Source organism: Urocitellus parryii, chromosome 8 (genome assembly GCF_045843805.1).
Source record: "Urocitellus parryii isolate mUroPar1 chromosome 8, mUroPar1.hap1, whole genome shotgun sequence".
Classification (NCBI taxonomy): domain Eukaryota; kingdom Metazoa; phylum Chordata; class Mammalia; order Rodentia; family Sciuridae; genus Urocitellus; species Urocitellus parryii.
In genome coordinates this window covers 121493370-121515778 of record NC_135538.1, presented here as the reverse complement: position 1 = coordinate 121515778, position 22409 = coordinate 121493370, and the positions used below count along the sequence as shown (strand labels likewise).

Sequence of the window (22409 nt, the reverse complement as noted above, 5' to 3'; positions counted from 1 at the left end):
AGGGGTGACAGAAAGGACATACTTCTGGAGTCATCATTATGCTTGTTAGGTCCTGTCCTGGGTGTCTTGGGGAAGGTTTAATGTCTGCTCTGTTGTGCAAAAGCTCCTGTCATGACTAACTTCATGCTGCTAGTGTGGACCATGAAATGAGGAGTTGGGAAGAGATGGCAACACAGCTTAATATACATCCCCACCAGACAGCTGCAATTGATGTGCATGGGTGTACAGAATGTGGTAAAACTAAAGAGGTGATAAGTTGGAGGCATTTTTACATTGCTTTTTAAAATATCATATAGTTTTTTAAAGTAATCTCATTTTAATTTTTAGTGATGGCTGTTTTATGAAAATTCCTGAAAAAGTAAAACTAGGCCCTTTCAAATGGGTATGACCAGTACCACTTCACTACTGGTCCTGTCCCATCAATAGCCACAGTCACCAGTTCCCATGCCTAAGAGACCCCAGAGTCTGTTTCTTGACCCCTGGGTCTCTAGTCCCCCCTCATGTAAGAAGCACTTTTGGAGCCTACTGCATACTCAGCACTATCCAGAGGCACTGTTCCTAGTCCCCACTCACATGGAACCTCACTCTAAGTGTCCTGCTTCCTAAGTCCCATTCATTGAGACCTCCTTCTCACAACCTGCTTCCCCAGCTATCCCAAACACGTGGAATTCTTGTGCAGGAAACAAGAATTTTAAACTCCCTCTCTGCCTCGGAGGGTGGGTCCCCATCATTTGACAGCCTTGATCCCCTTGAACTGTCCAACTTCCTGCTCCTCCCAAGGACTCATCTACTGGGACTGAGCCGTTCTCCAACTTGATGTACTTCCTGTCCTCTGTCCCTTCCTCTCTGAACTCAGGTGTCCTATCACTGCTCACAGCTACAGGAATAACAGGCTCCATGGCCAGCCCTTGCCCAGCCCAGATGATGCTATAAAGGCCTTCTTTGAAAGAGGAGAGAGAGGTGACACTCTGTGGAGGGAGCCTAAGGAAGCAAACATCCAGCCTTCCCCCGACCTGGCGCGTCTCTTGAGGTTGAGGACCCATTCTGTGGAGATCTGAAGGGCATCCCAGCCCTTAGATCTCCACCTTAAGACTCTGCTCTCAAGATTCTCATTTGTCTTCTTTCCCTTCTAGGCCTTGATCACTTCTGGACTCAGCACCCTCCCTTCCAGCCCTACGTAGTTATACTGCCTCAAGATGAAGAGAAAAGCATTTTTCCTTCCCTGCTGGTTGTTTCACCTTCTTCTACTTTTAGTCAATGGTGAGTCATTTTGTTACCAACTTTTGGGATGCACATCTATCCTTTTAGCTCTCCTTTGAGAAGAAGTCAGAGTTGTTATTTTTGCTTTGCTTTCTCCCATTCAACACAGCATCTGTCCTCTGTTTTGTTCTGAGCAGCAACTCTTCTGCCCAGAAATCTAACCAATTCTCTCTATAATAAATCAATCCCAAATATAAATGCATTATTATTGGAAGGAATCTTAAAGTTAGTGCCTGACCACCCAAAGTAGACAGGAACCCTGTTCCAGCATCTCTGGCCTCAGTTACACCTTGTATAAGCCATGTTGTTCCATACCCACATGGCTTTAATTCCTTCTAGAATCTGTGCAATTAGGGTTTTAACTTTTTTTTTATGCTTCTGAACTACCGAACCAATAAATTTCTTCTGCATTCACCAGCTTTTCATCTCAACTTCTCACTTTGTTTCTCTCTTGACCCTTACCTTTACCCTAAACCTAACTGGAAGCAATTAACACAAGGTTTTGGGGAACCTAAATTTGCATTCCTTATGTTATCCCAGACAATAGCAAAAAAGGAACACATACAGAGGGTAAGGGGCTGAATACCAATATTCTAGAAGATAGGGTCATTGGTGATGTGAGGGGATATGATATCTGGGAAGCCAAGCTCTTGGTTGTTACTGAGATGGAGAAATCAGAAGAGGGTATAAAATGGTGTACATGAGGTAGAGAGGGAGTCCAGGTCTCACCTTGACTCCGACTAACCAATCAAGGAAGCTGAACCCCTTCCTTGAATCCCAGATCTTCTTACTTCAAGATATACCTGGTTGGTTTTTGCTAGACCATATGCCAAGTCCATATGGGATTCATTAAACTGGTGGCTCCCAAACTTTATTGTGTATGAGAATTACTGGATAGTTTTTTCTTTAAAGGGCATTACTATTTCCCCCACAAACTGATTTTCCTCCCTAGAAGAAAACAATGCCATTTGGAGAGTAGCTTAATTGGCACATATGACCACTTCAACTTTCTCTCTTATATTCTGTATCTAGATAGTTATCATGGATAGGTAAAGAAGTAATAACACAATTTCCCTGTGACCCAGGTCACTGCCTCCCCACACCTGGGATATGGAATAACATATGGATTAAGGGATGGCTCAGGGGTCAGATTCCTTGGTATAAATCCGTGTATCACTACCTACTAAAGGCTTCCTGGAACCAGTTGCTTCCTTTCTCTAAATCTCAATTTCCCCATCTGTAAAATGTGGGTAATAATAATTCCTATCTCATGGAGGTATTGTGAAGATTTGAGGCACTAATTCATATGTGGGAGGCATTTAACTAACACTTAATCAATGGCAGCTATCACTACTATTGCTATGACGAGTAATACTAGTAGTTGCTGGACCAAAATAAATTTCCAATGGAACTAACCAGTATTCTTTCTTAATCAGCTGTAGCCACCAATGGTAACACGACAATAACCACAGAAAACATCACAGCCACCTCCTCTGCACCAACCACAACCACCTCCTCTGGGTCATCCACAGCCACCTCCTCTGGAACAACCACAACCTTCTCCTCTGGATCAACTATACCTGGGATGAATACATCATCCTCATCATCATCATCATCCAGCTCCAGTGGGACTAACACAATGACAACAACCTCCAATGTTACCAGTGTGAGCACTGCAGGGACCACTGGAAGCGTGGTCAGACACTTGAGTCCCTGGGCAGTTGCTCTAATCGCACTGGCTTCTGTTGTATTGGCTGTGATTCTCTTCGTTGGGCTCACCGTCTCTCTTGTGAGTATCTGAAGTGTGGGAACCCTTTTCCTGAGGAGGAAGTGCAGGACACAGAGGAGGGAAGTGGGGCAGAGAAAGCAGGGTCATTGTAGGGCTGATGGGGAATGAGAAATCAAGAGGCAGTTGTATATAAACCTCAGCTTAGAACTAGAAGATGGAGGATAAGAAATTCCAGGAGATACTGAGAGAACACTGAAGGGGGGAAGAAGGGGCCAAAAGAGGGACATGGAGGGGGCTGGGCAGGGTGGGGGGATGGTGGGATTGGAGAGACAGGAAGAGAAGTCTCATGACTTTGAAGCACTTCCTTTTGTTTTCCAGAAAAGCTCACCATGCATAAGAAATCTCTTCAGCACAGACCTCTACCACCCCCATGGCCCCTACCTTGGTTCACACCCTTAAGGCTATCACGGGGCCCAAAACATGCCAAGTGTGACTGGAGCTGGTTGCAGAGACCAGTGTCCCCCTGAAACATGGAGCTTATTGGGAGACACAGTGTCCCTGAATGTCCCTAATGACAGAAGCATCACCATCCAGAGGGGGTGGGAGGCAGCTGACCAGGAAGACCAAGGCCCAAGCTCTCCTCCTGGCTGTTTCAGCCCCCAACAGCCTCCTTTCTCTGGTTTCCCAGACTGCAAAAGGGAGGCTAGAGCTGTGAACAGATTATTAAATAAATTCATCTAGTATTTGTGGGAGCCAGACTCTGTGGGTGTTTATACATCACGACGGACAGGTTCCCATACCTGAGAGACCCCCTTTCCCTGTGTACTCCCAGTTGTCAGATGCCTTGAGTGAAGTCCAGAGACCTCACTAGGTCCTGTTTTCTTCCCCACTCCTTCTCATTCCCCAGGAAGGACAGGGACAAGCAGGTGCTGGGCTTCATGAATGTGGAATTTGTGTCTCACAGTGGGAAACAGTATCTGTGTGTGCTTAGAATGTGCAGAGGGGGAAAGTGACCCTGGCTCTGCAAGGCAGAGAAGGAATTGTCATGGGGCTGCCCAGGTAGGGCCACATTTCCTCTCATCACTCTGCAGAGGTTTTCATAGGAGGCCAGGTGTGTGTGCCACCTTCCCCTCCCAGAGCAGATGTCCTGGGTCAGGAGAACCACTCCCAATTTCTGCAAGGGCAGGCCTGACTGGCCCTGCCAGGCTCCAGGCTCTCAGAAGCCCCTGCCAACCAGGCCTCAGGCAGGGGCACAGTGCTTATCCCTCCATGTGCTAGCACTATGCTTTTCTGAAGGCTCAGCCAGGTTGGCTTCTTGGGCAATTGGCTGGTCATACACATGCCTCTGCCCCCTTCTTGCTGCAAATCAACCATTTGCTTGTTTCATCAATTTAATCCTGCCAGTGTCTTCCATCTGGGAGGTTCTCAGGCTGGGTCTTTAGCAGAATAAAACTGTTTCTTCAGGTACATTTTACCTCAGTGTTAACATGACAGTTTTTAACAGCTGTATAGTAAGAGTATCACTGGGGTGAAATTCCAATGGTAGGAAATTCAGGAATAGGCAAAACTAACCTATGGCTATGAGACCAGATCTGGTCTTCTAAGAGGATGAGAATTTCTAGGAAGGAGGAACTTCCTGGATGATAGAAGTGTTTTATGGTTGGCTAGATAGTTCACAAGAAAGAAATCAGTCAATATTCATTTAAGTGAATGCTTAAGATCTGTGCATTTCACTATTTATTTTATGTCAATAGAAATTAAAATCATGTAATAGGTTGTTACTGTTTTTGTTTTTTTATAGTACTAGGGATTCAACCCAGGGATGCTCTGCCACTGAGCTATACCCCCAGCCCTTTTAAATTTTTATTTTGAGATAGGATCTCACTGAGTGCCCAGGCTGGCCTTAAACTTGAGATCCTCCTGCCTTAGCCTCCCAAGTAGCTGGGATTATAGGCATGCTCCTCCAACCCTGGCTATACAATATATATATATATATATATATATATATATATATATATATATATACACTACAATTCATATTAAACATATAGAGCACATTTTTTCACATCTCAGGTGGTATATAAAGTATATTCATATCAATTTGTGTCTTCATATATATACTTTGGATAATGATGTTCATCACATTCCACCATCATTTCTAACACTCTGCCCCCTCCTTTCCTCTTCCAACCCGGTGCCCTATCTAGAGTTCATCTATTCTTCCCATGCTCCCTCCTCCTACCCCACTATGAATCACATTCCTTATATCAGAGAAAACATTCAGCATTTGGTTTTTTGGTATTGGCTAATTTCACTTAGCACTATCTTCTCCAGTGCCACCCACTTACCTGCAAATGCCATGATTTTATTCTCTTTTATTGCTGAGTAATATTCCATTGTGTATATATGCCACATTTTTTTAATCCATTCATCTACTAAAGGGCATCTAGGTTGTTTCTACAGTTTAGCTATTGTGAATTGTGCTGCTATAAACACTGATGTGGCCGTGTCCCTGTAGTATGCTGTGTTTAAGTCCTTTGGGTATAGACTGAGGAGAGGGAGAGCTGGGTCAAATGGTGGTTCCATTCATAATTTTCCAAGGAATCTCCATACAGCTTAGGCTCTTATTTTTTAAAAATATTTTTAGTTGTAGCCAGGCACAATGGTGCATGACTGTAATCCCAGCAATGTGAAAAGAAAGAAGAAAGAGGGAGAATAGGAGGGGACAGAGAATTGGGGGTAAGAGAAATAGAGGAAATAAAAACATTTTTGATGGTCCACTCATGTCAGAAATTATATTTTTTTATGTTAATCACTGCCCACTCTGAAATCCTACAAAAGATTTTTTTTCAAACCAGAATTAGATGGGTTTTATGTGTATGACTACTCTGCACTGGAGAGGTGGCTTGTAGAAATTCTCAAAAAGTGACTCTCAGGCTGGGGTTAACAGGGAAGGGCTGCTCCTCTTTAGCCATCTTGACCTAAGGAGCAAGTGTGTGCTGGAATTTTAACAAGTGGTTAGTTGTGAGATTAATTAACTCATGCAGGTCATTAGAGCCTGGTTAATTCCTGTGGATCATTTATGCCATTGTATGTTGACCTCTGCCCCAAAGGCCACAGCTGTGGATCCACTTGTGAGTAAAGTGGACAGTGAGGCAGTATACAAATTCACATTTAATCCTACCAAAATGACACCTTGAAATTAGAGCATTTTGAAGGAGGGTTAATAAGAGGAAAATGGGAGTGAAAGCTGCCACAGTACTTGATTCACACATGAGTCACACTTAATACTTGTCATAGGGGCTGGAGGTGTGGCTCGATGATGCACACCTGCTTAGGATGTACAAGGTCCAGGGTGCAAGTCCTAGCACCCAAATAAAACCAAACAACAAAATAAAACAAAAACCTTTTCAGCAGAGGGGGATCCTTCTGTGGATTTCTGATCACGTGGAGCATGAAGAGACATCACCCAGCCTTGAAGGATGAAGACTTCCCACCACTGGCACAGAGCACACCTGAGCATCTGCAACTTCTTTATCTCTTGTAGAGACTAAAAACAAGAGATAGCTCAAAAAGCCCAGGGAATAGGAAGTAACAGGAACACCTGTGTTCTCAAACTTCTAAATTTTTAAGTTTTAGACTTTTAATCAAGATAGTTTTTTGAAAGATGAGAACTATCTATCACTAGTTCCATCCCTTCTCCTAATTCCATCAATCAAAATAATTTTCCCCCAAATGACTTCAATGTTTGTGGATATGATAAATCAATGTTTGTAGTTAAGTGTCATGGTCTGAAGAAGATACTGAGGCAGGCAGGAGTTATAGAGCTGAAGGCATGGGCCGGACAAATCTCCATAAATCACAAACCATTAGGCAAAGGGAGGAATGATCTTAAAGCTAAACTACTTTCTTTCTTCCCAGAATGAGTGTTCGTTATATCCGTTAAAACCATCTACCAAGGGTATGCATGGTCCCCATGCCACTGACTGAGGTTCACAATCAGGAGGACCCATACCTGGCTGGGTGAGGTGGCATACACCTGTAATTCCAGCTGCTTGGGAGGCTGAGGCAGGAAGATTGTGAGTTCAAAGACAGCCTCAGCAAAAAGTAAGGCCCTAAGCAACTCAGTGAGACCCTGTCTCTAAATAAAATACAAATGAGGGATGGGGATGTGACTCAGTGGTCAAGTGCCCCTGAATTCAATCCCAGTACCCCCCTCCAAAAAAAGAGGATCCATACCTGTAATCCCAGTGACTATGGAGGCTGAGGCAGGAGGATCGCAATTTCAAAGCCAGCCTCAGCAACTCAGTGAGGTCCTCAGCAACTTAGAGAGACCTTGTATCAAAATAAAAAATAAGAAGTTCTATAGATATGGCTCAATGATTAAGCACCCCCTGTTCAAACCCGAGTAGCAAAAGAAAAACAAAAACAGACCTTTCTTAGATTCTGCAGGATCAAGAAGCATGCTATATGTCCTCAGGTTCCAGGGTTGGTGGTCTCAGCCCTGTGACCACCAAATGAGGAAGAAATCTGGCCTTGGGAATAAGCATGTCAGGGACACTTGGAAGGACACTTGACCTTTCTGAGAATCTCCCAGTTCTGTCTGGCCATCAATTGTTATTTCCTTGGGAAATTTTCCTATATCTATCTACCAAGTTTGGTCATGAAAACCATCTAGTGTGGAAACATACAACTCAGATATAAGAAACATTCACTGTCTGATAATATACATAAAGTAACTGTTCCTGTCTAGTCACATCTCTATACTAATTCATTTAACAGAACTGTTAAGTGCCTAGCACAAACCACATACTCCATGATTTCATTTTGTCTCTCTCAGTCTCTCCTTAAGCTGAAGATGCACCTCTTTGGTCTCTAAGCCCAAACCCTCCCAACACTCAGACCAAAGAATCCATAGGATATAGCTGGAGAGTCACTCAACAAGTATGAGCATGTACTGTGGACAGGTTGCCATAGCAAGTAGCTGAGTCTCATCTCAGTCACAATATAAAATGAGGAACACAAAATCCAGGACTGACCTCTGACTTCGAGAAAAATCTCTGCCTCTGTGAGGCACCAAGAAGTGATTTCCTTCACTGGGGAGTCCTATAAATGATGCTTAAGATGGTAACAGCTTAGACAAGTTCAGGACCTTGAATATAACAGCTCCATGGGAAGTATAGGACAAAAAGCAAATAAGCAAAGACATTTTTAATGTGAGTTTACTAATGTCTTCCAAGTAATAATTAAGGTAAATTCTTGACTTTCCTTCTGAACTCACTTTAAAACTTTCCCTCTCATTTGTATCTATAATCATTAGAAAAATATGAAGCTATTTGAAGCAGTTGAATCACACTCAAAACTCAGGTTCAATAATTTTAATAGTCATCTTCAGAATAAGAAAATAAATGAGGGACTTTGAATAATTATAATCATTAATATGAAGTACTAGCATAATTGTAAATATCTTGATACTTTTACATTCAAAACATATATCTTTATTTCTGCTCTTTCACCACTACTTTTAGATACTTCCTTCCTCACTCCAGTCCCTGTAAAATACCCAAAGCAAAGGAATTAGGAAAGTCTTAATGACATGTAATAGAATACAGTTCAATAAAAGTTTAAGTGCTTGAGTGGGCTTGAGGCCTTTGCATATTTCTCAGTTTTAAGGCTGCTTATTCCAACAGTTTTGTGTTCACAAATTTGATTCTCAAATTTGAAGTTAAAATGAAACAAATTAGCTTAAATTTTCTATATTTTGGGAAATATGAATTCCATTTGATTTCAGTTGTAAGATTACCACTATCAGCCACACCGTGAGGAATGTGATAGATGTCACAAGCTTAAGAGTTGTGGCTTTGAGTGGCTGAGTTCAACACCATGCAGAGGGCATATTACAATACTGTGCAATTCCTCATCTTCATGTGTTGTTATAAGGTTTAGATGCAGAATTATCCCTTGAGTAAGCAAAGATATTTGATGTAGCCAGGTGTGGTGGTGTGCATCTATAGTCCAGCTACCCAGAAAGCTGAGGCACAAAGATCACTTGAGCCCACAAGTTGATGAGAGTGGATCATTGTTTGCTTACTCTGCCACTGTTAACAGTATTACCTGTGGGAGTCTGTCATGCTACATGACCAGCATTTTCCTTCCCTGATTGGTTGAGTCTCTGTCAGTCACTTCCCTTGATCTGGTCACATCAAACTGGCCCTAGACAGCTGCCCGATCCCGGAAGTCATAAAATGTTGTAAAATGTGTCTTCATGTGTAGGTGTGCCTCTTGCAGCCCCATGGATTGAGCTATTCTCATCTGTTCCTTTGTGATATTACCCCCTTGCTTCGTTGGGATAGAATGTTCCATGGAAATGCCCTTTGTGTGTCCCCTTCTCTTGCTCTGTCTTTGGGCGTGGCCTTCCTAGATGTCAGTCAACCTGCTGACAGCAGACATCATGAGGCTGGACTCAGCCCCCTGAAACTTGACCCCTTGCCTCATTGGAAGGCTTCTCTTCAATAAAAGGGGTCAGCAAGTGTTCTCTCTCTCTCTCTCTCTCTCTCTCTCTCTCTCTGGACTCTTAAGGTCAGAGGGGCCCCCAAAGGGACCCCCAAAAGGACCCCCAAAGTCTTGTATGGTTATTTTGCATGGCCCAGTTCCCCTGGATTAACCCTGAGTGTTTTTGTTGACAGGAATGTGACAATTACCACATTGTTAACCAATGTGACTGTGGAATTATAGTATGGAGCTCTTTTCCCCCCAAGGACAATATGGCACCTTCTACTCTGCTGTTGGCGTCTGCATCAGGACAGTATGGACCACCCTGTTTTACAGATAGCACAGGGTTTCAAGGGGAATCTAGGAAAAATTGGAAACTCTATACCTTTAGTAAAGATGGGACCTTGTCTCCCTGGGTCAAATAAGGAAAAGTAAATAGTCTCAATGTCACTAAAAAGGGACAATTATACTCCTTCAACCTTCCAAAGGCAGCTTACTTTTAATTCTCACCCAAAACCACTGTCCTGGAAGCATAGCAGCCTTATACTACTTTCTAAAGATGGTGCAGCTACAATTACCAAACTAAACTTCATGGTGTGAAAACTGGGATACATTTGAAATAACTTATTTGAGAAAAAAAAAAACAGTGAAGTTTACATCTTCAAAAGAAAAATTTAAACACAAGTGCAAATAAATTACATTATCAAAAAAATAATAATTTTGTTTCATCATATGGACCCCAACCACATAAATCACCTATATTCCAGGAAGTAAAGCTACACCTTTGTTTGTTGGATTACGCCAACACTGTAATTCTGCTGGATTCCACACAGCTCTAAAGCTGTATTCCTTTGAAAGTTTAAATTTTTTTAAAAAGTTTCCTTAAAGCTGATCATTTTACCATGCTACAGAATAAAAAAGCTACTTTTGTGTTGGTAATAGCTAGTATAGATGTTGACAAGAGAAGGCGCTTCCTGCATGGAGAACCGACCCAATGCTACACAGCAACCAAGGAAGAAAGTGAGGTAGTACAATGACTAAAAACTAACCCCGTAGAGGATGTAGGTTGGAATTCTAGTTCTACTGAGATTTTTGCTGTTCATGGTTTTAGGCTTGCCAAAGCAACATTTTTCAACTTGAAATGTGACCCTGGGTTTGAGTTTGGAACCAGTCCTTACAATGAAGCCTACTGCAGCCCTCGTGGACATGTATTAGTACAAGTTTGATTTGGAAACCTGAGGGAACAAATGAAAATGTGGAATATTAAAAACTATAATTTTATTTCTAAACTAGTGGTTTCTAATTCTATATGTTCTGTTTGGTGCCAAGATGGGGAGCGTATCTTAACAGCTGCATTTGGTCTCAGGTACATGTTAATGATTGGTACAAGATATGACATTATACTGACTCTATCTTGCACAAGTGTGATGTACCATCAAATGCAAACTCATGGCAGGTTTCGTGGCAGCCAGTTTTGAATGGAAAATTTCCAGCAAAAACAGTAGAATAAATCTAACATAATTTTCCTATGTACACATAGGAAAATACCTAAGTGAATCCCCACCATTGTGTCCACCCACAAGAATAGGATTCTAATTAGAATACTATATATTCCATGCTTATATAATTGTATCAAAATGGATTCTATTGTTTAACTAAGAGGAACCAATTAAAAAATGAAAATAGGGGGGCTGGGGATGTGGCTCAAGCGGTAGCGCGCTCGCCTGGCATGCATGCGACCCGGGTTCGATCCTCAGCACCACATACCAACAAAGATGTTGTGTCCGGCAAGAACTAAAAAATAAATATTAAAAAAAATTCTCTCTCCCTCTCTCTCTCTCTCTCTCTCCTCTCTCACTCTCTCTTTAAAAAAAAAATGAAAATAGGAACCACAAAGATGTAGTCATCCAAAAAAAAAAAAAAGTACAGGATCCAACTGCATGACATCTACTAAGTTTCTATTTGTTTTGATACTGGGTATTGAACTCAAGGGCACTCTACCACTGAGCCACATCCCCAGCCCTATTTTGTTTTTTATTTAGAGATAGTGTCTCACTGTCTCATTGAGTTGCTTAGTGCCTCACCTTTGCTGAGGCTGGTTTTAAACTTGCAAACCTCCCAAGCTGCTGGGATTACAGGCATGCATCACTGTGTCTGGCTTTTTAATAAATTTCTGATACCCATGAGTAGTCTGCTATTTCTTGTTTGATTTGTGGTAATTACTCTCTGATCTCCCAATGCATCTCTGCTTTCAGAACTTGATCTTTCTTTGAACACATATTTTTCTCGAACTAGTCTTACATTTATATTTTTTTCTTTTCTTATAATTTGTTAGTAAGCTCACATATAAAGATTAAAGCAGAGAATAAGTAACTGGCAAGCTGAGGCCAAGTCATATTGGTCCACAAGAGACCCCTATGGTCCACTGCATCTCTTTCCAACTTGATTTAATGACTTCACATTGGTAGCTTGACATATTCTCTGGTAGAAGTATTTATATCATGGAAGTTAACAAACATTACAAAACAGAATTTTCCCCTTTGAATAGCCAGTTGTTAAATGATGACCAAAACACCACTGGTCAAAATGACAAATTAAAAACATACATCCTGGTGTGGTGGTGCACACCTGTAATCCCTGCAGCTCAGGAGGCCAAAGCAGGAGGACCAGGAGTTCAAGTCAGTCTCAGCAATGGTGAGGCAGAAGCAACTCAGTGAGATCCTGCCCCTAAATAAAATACGAAATAGGAGTGAGGATGTAGCTTAATGGTTGAGTGCTACATCCCTGGTACTCCAAAAAACAAAAAACATATTATACCAACAAAGGGTTGGCATATGGTAGTCAATTAATGGGAATTCCCAGCCACCCTCCCTATTTAAGTTCCAAAATAAATCCCCACTATCTAGAAATGACTTCCTACATGACTTTATAATTTTACATGCCACATCAAATGGTAATGAGAACTAACAATAATTAGTTGTTTGTGTGAGGCTTGGGGCCGTTTTTGAAATGCGTTTTCATTTAATCAGCTCTACAACTCGGATCTGGAGCTCCATTAGCTGCCTCAGCACAGGTGCTGAGTGACAGATCTGGGACCCTAGTCCAGGCTGATTTGGTTCTGGATTTCATGCCCATGATCTAAAGATGGTATAGGGATAGTTTTCTGAAGGCCTGTCTCAGCTTCTTAGCTGACAAAGTGAAAGACTGTCTTTCAGGTGGGTCTCTGTGCCTTTCACACAGGGATGTGGTTTACCTTTGTCTTGAAAGTCCAACAACACGTAACCTGACCATGCTGCTGCTGAGCCAGGGCCTGAGTCTGCACATAAAGAGGGTATATTAATATAGTGTCAGGGAGTTTGATTTCTAAAGAGAATAAGAGTGAAATAACAAAAAGAGACAGAGAGCACAGTAAGGATGATGGTAAGAAAAGACATAGTTTTGAAAAATAAAAATCTCACATTGGTGAAACAGGCTTGTATATTATAAGAGATGGTACTTAATTTTTATAATTTTTTGTCTTTCAGAAGGACTTTTACTTCCCCGTGAGAAACAGAGGTACTTATTACCTCTATGACCACAACCTTGGCCTTAGTCTGGACCTGGATTTAGGCCTGGACTCTGGAATATTCCACAGCCTGGGAAATGAACTGAACCCTGGAAGAAGACTTGGGATCGGACCTGCAGGAGCACATGGCATTGGACACAGGATGGGCGATGGAGATGGCATGGAATTTACCACAGTGGGAGTCATGGCTATGGAGGAGGTCACAGCAATAGCCCTGAACACAGAGGAAGCCATGGAGGAAACCATGGAGTGGGTCATAGAAGGAATCACCCAGGAGGCCATGACAATACAAGATGGCTGTGGCCATAGATTGGGTAATGGAAAATATTGGGGCAGGGGGAGAAAGCTTGAGGTAGGAGGGAGTCCTGGAGAAAAAATTCTAGATTGAATTCTAACTTTGCTGTGTTCCCTTGAGTACGTTACTTAACCTCTTTGTGCCTCCAGTGTCCTACTCTGTGAAATGGAGATAGTGACACTTTCCCCACAGAGTTGTTGTTGAGGAGCTACAATGGACTAGCATGTGTGAAATGCACACACTGGGCCTGGCACAAAGTAAGTGCTTAATTAATATTAACTAACATTATAAATTTTATCTACCGCCCCATCTCCAAGGGACAAAAGCACACCATGAATATATTAAATTATATAAACTAGCTGGTGCTAATTTATTTCCTAAGTACAGGAGGTGTCAATTATGAGAACTTGGTAACACTTTATGAAATGTGTTTTATGATAGTACTTGCCTCTCTCACCCCACCTTATTTGTGGTTTTCTGTTTTTTTTTTTTAATATTTTAGTTTTCAGTGGACACAACATCTTTATTTTATTTTTATGTGGTGCTGAGGATAGAACCCAGCGCCCCACGAATGCCAGGTGAGTGCACTACCGCTTGAGCCACATCCCCAGCCCGGTTTTCTGTTTTTAAGTGGCCCCATCACTGTGTTCAGTGTCTTGGTTGCAGAACTATCTGCTTTGTGCTCCCTTGGTCCTGGCTAGAATAAATCCTTTGTCTTTACTTCAAAAAGACCTAGAGTTTTATTTGGGATTTTGGAATAGTGCCTTAACAATACTTTTAAGAAAACAAAAAGAAAAGTCAAAAACAGGAGAAGATACTGCAATAAGTCCATATGACAAAGAAACTGTATACCAAATATAAGATGACTACAGATAATAAGAAAAGAGAATGCAATTTTAAAAAGGGCACAAGATTTGACAGTAGGATATCAAAATGGTCAGTGAACATCTGAAAAGGGACTCAATATCATTGCTTATCAGAGAAATGGAAATTCAAACCCTAAGAACATATCTCTACACACACAGGACAATGACTAGAATTTCAATGACTGACAATAGCAAGTACTGACAAGGATGGTGAACAACTGCAACTCCCATGCATTGTTATTGGGAGTGCAAATTGATACGCTCAATGTTTGGCAACACTAAAATTCAACACACACATACTCTATGACCCTGCAATTCCATTCTGAGTATATATACCCAAGAGAAATGAATACTTATACGCACCAAAATACATGTATGACAGAGGCTTTATTTATAAGAACATCATACTGGAAATTGCCTAAAGTCTTAATATTACAATGAGTAAGTGAGTTATGACACAGCCCTACAACGGCATGCTACCTAATAGTGAAAAAATAATAAACTATTGAATCATGCAACAACATTAACAAATTTCACAGATATAACGTTGACTAAAAGAAGTCAAAGCAGCAGAGCACATATTGTAAAATTCCATTTACATGCAGTTTAAGAACATGTGAAGTTAATCTACTATAATAAAGGACAAAATAATGGCTGTCTTTGGGGAAAACACTGACTGAGAGAAAGCACAAGGGAGGATAAGAGTGTTCTGTACTTTATCTGGGCAATGATGACATGGATATATAAATGTGTAAAACTTCACTGAAATGTGCACATGAGATTTGTGGATTTTATTATGTGGATGTACTATCTCTTTTGAAAATGAAAATGGAAATCTCTGTGACTTTTTCCCCCCCTGTCATTATGATTTCCTTGGTCAGAATATGAGGTCAGGGATACATGATAATAAATGAAGCATTAAATACTTCCAATGAGAGTGGTGCCAGTGGAAATTTTGTAGGCAGGGAAGACAAACATCTATTCTATTTTTAATTTGTTTTTAGATATTAATGGATTTTTATTTTATTCATATATTTGTATGTGGTTCTGAGAATCGAACCCAGTGCCTCACACATGCTAGGCAAGTACTCTACCATTAAGCCACAACCCCAGTCCGGGCAAATATCTATTTTTTTTTTTTTTTTTGAGAGAGAGAGAGAGAGAGAGAGAGAGAGAGAGAGAGAGAGAGAGAGAGAGAGAAGAGAGAGATAAATTTTTAATATTTATTTTTCAGTTTTCGGTGGACACAACATCTTTATTTTATTTTTATGTGGTGCTAAGGATCGAACCCAGCGCTCCGTGCATGCCAGGTGAGCACGTTACTGCTTGAGCTGCATCCCCAGCCTGGCAAATATCTATTTTAATGAGGATAAATCACTACCACCTTCAGGTTGAAACAGATTCATGTTGTCAAGCTGACACCAGGTCTCTCTGGAGAATGGTGACATACAGCAGGGTCAGCTCTGATTTCTGCTGTTAGCAGACTAAACACTTGGCAGTGGCATAATTGTTTCTGGACCACCTTATTGAGTCATATATAACCTCCATCCATGCCATGGAGCCTGCTATATCTACGAGCCCACTGACAAAGCACTGGAGTAGCTGGAGAAAGAGGTTGGTTGACATCCACAGAATGGGTCAACTTGTCAAACCAACAATTAAAACCCCCATCTGCTTCTCCCTATCTGTGCCCTTCCCACATTCCTCTCAAAACTTTCTTATCATCAATTCATTAATTATAATCTTTCTGATCCTAGATTATATAGCCAAACTGTTAGCCACTGCCCACTGATCAGGGTAAACTGTAATTTTTTGCCCAAGTAAAATCTGTAAGCAGATGCACTGTTCAATGCTGTGCTCACTGGGAGGATTTCCCTCCCTGCTGTCCTTCAAGGCCACCCTGAGAGGGCAGCAGCATGCTAGTGTATCCTGCAGAACCATCCACAAACCAGAAGAAACCCAGTCTTTCCTTTCCTAGTCATCTGGACATAGGAAACTCTCCATGTGACTGTGCTTATGGAGGAAGAGGTTGAAAATGTAGCTGAGATTGATGTCATCAGAGTCTGGGTGGCCTAGATGGGCAGGTGGTGCACACCTGTATTCTCAGTGGCTCAGGAAGCTGAGGCAGGAGGATGGAGTGTTAAGCCAGCCTCAACAACTCAGCAAGGTCCTAGGCAACTCAGGGAGACCCTGTCTCTATGTGAAATATAAAAAGGCCTGGGGTTATGGCCTAGTGGTTAAGTGGCCCTGAGTCCAATCCCCAGTAACGAGAAAGAGAGGGAGGGAAGGAGGCAGGGAGAGAGAGAGAAATTCTGAGAGAGAGAGAGAGACAGAAGGTTTGGTTAGCCTCCTCAGGTCTATTATTTGTGTCTTGAGGACATACTTGAACACAAATTTATATACGCCACTTCCATTCAATGATGTAGGTGCTGTTAAATATGCCCAATTTTATACTTTGATGTTGCAGAAAACATCAAGTTCATAAAGGGTAATTTATGTTTCTGAACTCTTAAATGCAGAGAATAGAGTATCAAGTCAGATGTTTATCAAAGGATAAGTTTCACTTGAACCTTCTGGAAGACAAAGGATATGGAAGAACTTTGCCTTTGGTCTAAAGTTCTAAGGTTTGTGTTTCTATTAGGGCTACATAGATTCCATACAGCCTCCTGATTTGTTACATTTTAAACTACATTGTAGGGCTGGGGATGTGGCTCAGTGGTAGTGCGCTCGCCTGGCATGTGTGCGGCCCGGGTTCGATCCTCAGCACCACATACAAAGATGTTGTGCCTGCCAAAAACTAAAAAATAAAGACTAAAAAAACTTTAATAAATAAATAAGTAAATAAATAAACTACATTGTAGTTTTTCAAAAGTAAATTGCAAATGGGCTTATTTTTCTTGGGTTCCCACCGAAAAGTATGGAATACTCAAAGTTGGGGTCTTCTGATGTTAACATCTTCTGATGTTAACATCAATCCTGCCAGTGTCTGATAATGCCTGAAAGGATTGGGCATTTCTCTTTCCCATTGCATTGTCACCTTCATAAATGGCCAAGATCCCTTTTGAAAGGTAGGAGGAAGATCCATGGCACATACAATGTTGTAACATTGGATCTTTCTGCCTTCCCTCTATTTCTAGGCTTATGAATAAGTGCAGGCCTGGGAGTTAGGTGAGACACTGAGACTTTCCAGTGGGGTAACTCATATTAGCTCTCTGTTTAACCAGCCAGATATTTTCACTTATCCCAAATAAGAGAGATTTTAGTAGGCTGATTATGTATGTCATTTTTAGTAACACCAATTAGGGTCAAAGATCCCTGATTACAGTTCTGACCATACTGCCTATGACTCACTATGCCCACTAACATCAGGAAGCCTGTTTCAAAGGTCAGATCTCTCACCACTGTATCTGGCAAAGAGCTGCTGCATAACTTTATAAACATGTTAGCACTCTCTTTTCTAATGCCTTGATGAAGAAAGTATCAGTTGAATCTTCTGGAAGACAAAATGAAGGAGTAAAAACCTATCCCAACATAAATTTCTCCCTAAATCTTGGAACTTTTCCTTCTAATTATACCAATGTAATACTGAGATCATAACTTCATTTAATGTAGGCCACCTGGGAGTCCATATTTCCATCAACCAAGAAAATTATGTTAGAGTGACTCCCAGCTACTTGACCTAACATATTGAATCTATAATGTGTGATAAACTCACCCAAGTAATCACTTTTATTTTTTTTGCATAACAGCTTAGTACAAATGGCAGCTTAGAACAACACCCATTTACTAGCTTATCTGTGGGTGGCCATCCTCACACATGATTTGAGTTACCTTCCTGGCTGGGTGAGAGGTGCTTAGACATAGCTGTCTCAGAGCTTTCCCCACCCTTCTCCAGGTCTGAGGGCTTTTCCATGCAGAGGCGTGTCTGGCCACTGCCCCAAAGAGCCAATCGTCGCCCCTGACCTTAAGATGCTGTCCCCTTAACCTTCATTGGATGGGATTTTCCCCGGAATTTTTTGTTTCTCAATAAAAGTCCACTCCCTGGCGTGTTCTCTCTCTCTCTCTCTCTCTCTCTCTCTCTCTCTCTCTCTCTCTCTCTCTCTCTCTCTCCTCTCTCTCTCGCCTCTCTCTCTCTCGCCTCTCTCTCTCGCCTCTCTCTCGCCTCTTCAGTAAATCTCGCTACTGCATTAGTTAGCTGGAGGCTGGAGCTAGGAGAAGCTGTTCTGGTTTAAAAGGTAATTAGAGTGTTGTCTCTTTAATTTAATACTTACTCCCTAGCGTTTTGCTCACAGTTTGAACCTTCTTTTATGAAGCCAGTGCAGGTCGCAGGCTAGACTCACCATTCTGTGAGTCAGAAGTCTGGACAATGCCGTTTCTCAAGGTATCACAATGCTGTGATAAGTTGTTGTCTGACTGCATCCTCATATGGAGATTTTCTAAGGTCATATAATTTAGCAAACTTCAGTTTTTAAGGTTGTAGAATTGAGGTCCCTGCTTCTTTGCAAAATATAAGCCATCACTTTATGACAGGCATATCCATAGGTGATAAATTGAGTCACTTGTGCCACCTTTTGGTATGGAAAGCAGTATCCCATTTTATACAAGTGTGAAGTCACACTTGCCCTCAAACCTGAATTGGTCAGATGGCCATTCCCAGATTTCTATTTTTGAAGGTCACTTTTCTGAAATCTCATTACACAAATTCTGTAAAAATCTGACTTCTCTTATGAAAACAAAACTACTTGGTATGTTTCAAATATAAACAGATTTAGTCTAAGAAATAAGTGCTTATAAAAATACTTTAAAATATGAAGAGTTGAAAATCAGGGTGACAGCAAATAGCTTTCAGGTTTATTGAAACAGAGAACAAAAAGCTGCTATCACTAAGGCAGGGACATATAGGCAAATGCTGCCATCTCCACAGGTCTTCCATATCCCTCTTCCCCCATCCTGGTGTCTAAGGATCAAGGAAATTCAGAGACACTGAAAACTCCTCACCTGAGTATCCTAGGCATGCATCCAGCCATTGCTATTGCAGAACGGAGTCTCATGAGTGTTCCTCTGGTGAGAATTTAGAATGTGCCTGGAACCTGATGACAAGAAAGTCGAGAAACTGTGGTTCCTGGTATGGAGGTCCCTGCTACACAGGGGAGAGCATTGAAGAATGTCAATAGGTACCAGTGCCAATAACTGCTACAGCCACACACCCCACTGTATGGGAAGGGCTGCAAAGGAACTGGTGGTGACAGAGTAAAACTAGAAAGAGAAAATAGATTTCTTGCTGAGACATCTAACAGTGACCTAAATAATGATGTGCTAAAATTAAATGACAGGGTAGAGGGAATGTAAAATTCCTGCAATTCCTAAAAGAACTTTTCCCTCTATACATTGAAAAAAGAAAAATTCTAAAATTAATTACACATTTACATTGTATCTCTGTAATTTTTCTACTTATATGCAAGTGTTTGGATCCTTTATAATTTCTAATACTGGGGTACATTAATCTCTCATTCTGTAAACAATACAAAAGTCTAAGGTCTCAGCCCCTGCATCCTTGTCCCTTTGTGGTTGTCAGAACTTGACTCTCAGAATAGGCATCCAGTTGAGATCTCTTCCATGGCAGCTGTGCTCAGGGAACCTGCTCCTAACTTGTTGGTTCTAATGGTATGTCCCTTTCGGTAAATATGAAGGCTTGCTTTACTTCAGATTTAATCTTGCTGAGCCTTTGTAGCTTCTGCAGAAACTCTAGAATGTCTGAGAAGAAGAGCTTAGATGTGTCTTAGTCAGCTTTTTCAATGCAGTGACTAAAGGATCTGACCAGAACAAGTTTAGGGGAGGAAAAGTTTATTTGAAGGCTCACAGTTTCAGAGGTCTTAGTCCATAGAAGGCCAGCTCCACTCCTTGGGGCTGGAGGTGAGGCAGAACTTCATGGCTGAAGAGGTGACAGGTGGAGGCAGCTCACATGTGATCAGCAAACAGAGAGAGAGAGAGGTCTCCACTTGCCAGATACAAATATATAACCAAAGCCACGCCCCCAAGGAACTACTTTGTCTAGCCACCCCCCCACCTGCCTCCAGTTACCACTCAATTAATCCCATGAGGGATTAAATCACTAATTAGGTTAAGGCTGTAACTGAATCATTTTTCCTCCAAACCTTGCTGTGGGAGACCAACCTTGCACGTGACTGAGTCATACTCCCCAGCTAGGTGCTGAGGCACAGAAATGTGGGAGGGCTTCCCCACCCTTCTTGGGTTCAAGGGATGGTGTGCATGGGTGTGTCTTGCTACAGCCTCATGGGTGGAGATATGCTCACCTCTTCCTTTGTTATATTACCCTTGCCCTGTTTGGGATAGAATGTTCCATGGAAATACCTTTTGTGTGTCCCCTTCTCTTACTGCGCCCTTGGACGTGGCCTACCTAGATGTCAGTCAACCTGCTGACAGCAGACATTATGAAGCTAGACTCAGCCCCCTAAAACCTGATCCCTTGCCTCATTTGAATGGCTTCAAATAAAAGGGGTTAGCACATGTGGACCCTCTATCTCTCTCTCTCTCTTTCTGCAGACCCTTATGGTCAGAGGAGACATCACAGCAACCCCAAAGAAAAAGGTATTTATTTCTGTCTCTTGTGTGGTTATTTCACGCAGCCCAATGAGCCCAGTTTCCCTGGAGTGACCTCTGAATGTTTTAGTAATGAACAAAACCCCTGTGGGGAAAGCCCTGCCAATTCCTATGACTGGGTGCCTCAGCACCCAGCTGGGGAGTGTGACTCAGTCACGTGCAAGGTTGGTCTCCCATACCTTGCATTCTCTAATATGTGAGCTTTTGGGGGACACCTCAAAACCGAACCATAACAGTATGTGCAACTTGGTTAAAGGGGCTTGCTGGAACCATTCTGGAAGCAATGTTTTCAACCGATATCTTTTTTTTTGTTTTTGTTTTTAGTTTTTAGTTGTAGGTTGAAATAATACCTTCATTATTATTTTTCTTAAAGAGAGAGAGAGAGAGAGAGAGAGAGAGAGAGAATCTTTTTAATATTTATTTTTTAGTTTTCGGTGGACACAACATCTTTATCTTATTTGTATGTGGTGCTGAGGATCGAACCCAGAACCCTGCGCATGCCAGGCAAGTGCACATTATAATAATAATAATAATAATAATAATAATATAATAATAATAATATTTTTTAATGTGGTGCTGAGGATCAAACCCAGTGCCTCACACATGCTAGGCAAGTGCTCTACCTCTGAGCCACAACCCCAGCCCTCAACTGATATCTTTTTATAGTGATTAAGAGTGTGGCCTAGGAGCCAGACTGCCTGGGTTTGAGTCCTGAATCTGCCACTTATCATCTTTAGGAGTCTCTGTGCTTCCATTACCTCACTTACAAAATTAGGATGATTTTGACGCCTAAACACAGAGTAGCTCTGAACGTTAAATGACATTATTTGTAAAGGACTTTGAATAATGTTTGCACACAGAACACTCAATGAAAACTATTAGCAATCATTAGATTGTTTATTCCTGGATGCCTTATAAAGGAGGTAAGAAAATAGGGAGGTTTGTAGAAGCTGATTTTGTATAGCAATCATACTATTTTAAATTAGGTTTCAAGTTATTCAGTGCAGATCCAGGAAGCAGATGGAGATTGTGGGAGAGGAGAAGGCAAACACCTTGTAGCCTAAAGAACTATTGTTAGAAGCACCAGAAAAGTTTAGAAAGAACCTGAGCAGAGAATTAACTCAGGGTGATCTCAAGCTCCTTAGAGAATCACTCCATCCAGCATGGTGCTCCAGCTAAGAAAAATGGCACTGACCAAGCTGTAGATTAGAAATGGGAAAGTTAGTGGCTGGGAGGGACAGAGGACAGAGTTGAAGGACTCCAACCTCCCATTGTGGGTGAAGAAAGCTCCCAAGAAGTCCCAACAAGTCAAGGAGGTGCTGAGAGAACCAGTGGGCCTGGTATGAATAAGGATAAAGAAGCAGCAAGTTTAGGATCCAGTGCTGGAGGCCACAGTGGGTATCCTGATCATCAGCACCTCCCAAAGACCAGCCGACTCCTTTAGCTGAACCAACACAGGTGCCCATGAGGGACAGTCAGGACAGGATGTTAAGGCATGAGAGATTGTCTCATCAGGGCATGAAAGTCAGTCCAGGAGAAACCATCAAGGGCCAGAGGCAGCCTGTGGGACCAGGGTTCCTT

General features: G+C 41.8%; 1 pseudogene; it reads left to right on the top strand.

Moving 5' to 3' along the window:
* Nucleotides 1–10356: 10356 nt before the first annotated feature.
* Nucleotides 10357–10991, top strand: LOC113200784 (eukaryotic translation initiation factor 2A pseudogene; annotated as a pseudogene).
* Nucleotides 10992–22409: the final 11418 nt, after the last annotated feature.